This window comes from Miniopterus schreibersii (genome assembly GCF_964146895.1).
Source record: "Miniopterus schreibersii genome assembly, chromosome: 15".
Lineage (NCBI taxonomy): Eukaryota > Metazoa > Chordata > Mammalia > Chiroptera > Miniopteridae > Miniopterus > Miniopterus schreibersii.
This window is the reverse complement of record NC_138115.1, coordinates 24,859,429-24,862,709: the sequence shown is the minus strand read 5'-3', so window position 1 is coordinate 24,862,709 and position 3,281 is coordinate 24,859,429.

Genomic DNA, 3,281 nt, shown 5'->3' with positions numbered 1-3,281 from the left:
GCATGGAACCCACTCAGGCCGGTACGACTTAATGGCTCCTGGAAATGCTGCGAGAGAGAAGGTGTTTGTCTCCTGACTCAGTTGGAGCTGAGGGGATACAGAGTTTGGAGACGCTGGCTCCTGCTTGTCAGCATGAGGAACACCTAGGGCTGAGTGGGGCCACCTGGGAGTTCCCGAGATTATGACGCTGGAAGAACCTCAGATCGGGGAAACTGAGTCCTGATAGCATTGTTTGGGCCCTGAGTCCAGCCATACCGGAAGTTAACGCTACTCCTGGGTTTTCAGGGAGCCTATGAGCTCCCCTTGTGCCAGTTAGAACCTCACTCCTGGGTCTCGTGGGGTGGAAGAGATAGGGTAGGTGTTCTCCAAGCCAGTTCCAACATCTGACTCCTTGTATTGAAGTTGCTCGGAGAGAAACCCCATTGGCCAAGGCAAACCACTCAGGCTCAGAGATAAACCCCAGCGTCCAAGGCAAGCTGCTCAGGCTCAAAAGGTCATCCGAAGCTTGTTCTCTTACAAGCATCCAGACCATTCTGAACCTTTGTGACCATTCTTAACCCCCAAGGGGGAGCCAGCCACTTCAAGGCATGACTCTGAACTTGAAGATTAACACAGAGATTGCAGCACTCCTATTACATATCATCAACATTTAAGATGACATTGAAATTTCAAATTAAGATTTAGAAAAGCTTCTAGTAAAAGGGGTGATAAATTAATTGGACCATTCCTGTGATTACTCATTTAAAATGTATAAAGTATCATTGATTTTCTCTTCATTCAAAGTTCTGCCTTTATCTCTTTCTTTTAATGATAGTAAAAAATAGCTAAGGTCATTTTTTTTCTTTTGTTCCTTTCTGCTTTTTTATTGAAGCAAAATATGACCACAGTAAAGTACACAAACCTTAAGCATACGCTTGTTGGCTCTAATTTATATAAAACAAGTGACTTGTCCTCTCTGGGTCTGTGTCCCCATCTGTCAAGTGACTGTTAGTGAGGCACCATTTCTTGGGTCTCTTCTCAGAGACTTTCTTGTAAGCCAGTGACACCAATTCTGCATGTTTTGATACAATAGCACCGATCTTATGATTGCAGTATGTCTTTTACCCCACACCTGACACAGTGGCTCTGCATGGTTGGCACTAGATAAATCTTTGTTAGGCTGACACTGCCTCCAGAAAAGCCCAGGACTCTGTTGACCAAGGATCCCACAGCCCATGGCCCACAGACTGCCACAGTCATCACAATGCACACAGCACCTGGCTAAGGGGAACTTGGGGCCCAATCACTGCCACACTAGTAAATGCTCATATGGAGTGGTTCTAATATATATTTGCTAGATGAATGGATGGATGGATCTAAATTTTTCCACAACGAAGGAGCCAATTCTGAGGTAAGCAGGCTGTCATCCTGACAGGAAAGGAGATTCCCTGGCCATTCAACCTGATGCTTATTTTTCAAATCAATTTCCAGTTCTCCTGTGGTATAACCGCACAATCAAACTCCTTGGAAATCCATTGGAGTCCAGCATCTTGCTTTAAGCCATAATGAAACCAGATTGTTTACAAATTGTTTGCTGAAGGGTTCGCTTTAGGCTGATGATGTTAGGTCAGCTGGGGAAAATGTGTGTGTATCAGTTAAGATACTTTGGACTTCAACCCACAGAAAAACCAATGTAAGGTGTCCCAAAGTAGGCAATTCTGAAGCTCAGTAGTATCAACAGGACTGAGGCCTTTATTCACATCTGTAAACTCTGTAATGTCTCTACCCTCACAATCAGAAGATAGCCAAAGCCAGTCCAAGCATCAAGGCCTCACACAAGTTCAAGAGCAAGAAGAGCAGCGTGACATGCTCATCTCCTTCCTCAAAGGCCTTCAGCAGTCCACAGTTTAGACCAATCCTTGGCAGAGAGGAAAGAAATGGCCATAATATGGGTTATCACCTGGGACTGGGTTCATAGTCACCAAATAATTGTACGTAAGTGGGGACCTTTAAGCATGAAAAGAGAAGACATGAATCATGAGTGAGCAACCAACATGTTGGCCATGGGATGGCCACATTTGCAGTCATTGGTGATCATCCAGGCCAATCCCAACTCAACTAAATAAATTATTTTTTAACTTTAAATAATCCATTGCCATAATAAAGTTGGATGACAGCCATTGACCAGGCAACCAGGGGCTCTGTGCAAATAGCTCTGGTGGCTTTGGGAAACCCTTGATGACAATGAGGGCCTTCTTGCTCTGTTTACCACAGATTCTCTCCAGCAAATGCAGAGACTTGATAAGTGTGCTTGGCCTCTTCCTGGGTAAAGGTCACGGTTCTGGGAGAAAGCAGCTCATTGTGTGGCCTTGCAGAACAGTCATCATTTGTTTCTTCTCAGTGAAACTCAGCAGTCTGGGAACAGAACTGAAAACCCTTTAACTCTTCTTGCTAGCTCCACCTCAAGAGCACACCCACGTGAGCCTGAATAAATGGCCCTGTGAGGGAGGCATGTGGGGGTTGGCAGTGACCCTGGGAGGGCAAGAGGTTGAGGGCAAGGGGTGATTTCCCAGGAAGTACCAAAAATGTCACCTAAGAGGATCATGTACTAACAATCGGCCTTTTATTTCCACCCTTTCTCCACAATTATAGAGGCAGAACGAAGACTATCTTAGCTGCAGGTAGAGTGTATGTGTGTGTGTGTGTGTGTGTGTGTGAGAGAGAGAGAGAGAGAGAGAGAGAGAGAGAGAGAGAGAGAGAGAGAATAGGGCCTGTGTACATGTATGAATGGGAAGGAAGTGGACAGGACCAGAGGACCAGAGAGTAAGTTGTACCTGTTGCAATTAACCCGCCCCAAGGGATCACCCTGGTTCCACAGGGTACCACTCTTTTCCCTCCCTCCCAGGGCTGGGAGGAGCCCATGGGACCTACTGGGTGAAAGAACAGGTGTATGCGGGATCATTATCATTACCATGTGCTCTCTTAGCCTCTTTTCTACCTTCATCCATGTCCTGCTCCCGTCCTTTCTCCTTGTCTCTGCATATGGCTACAGTTAGGAACCCACTTCCCCCTCCCCCCAAAACAGGGTATGTGTACCACTAGGAACACCTGAGATAATTTCACGGGGATACGTCAAACATTTTACAGTTTAATAGATTATGCATTAATTTTACTTTTTGTTACCCCCCCAAAAAAATTGTAGCGAGAATTACAATTTGTAAGGTGGCCATGGGATCTGATTCTTGAGCTCTTCCTCCAGAAGAACGTTGAACGCCCCCTAGAGGCTGGAGGAAAACAAGACT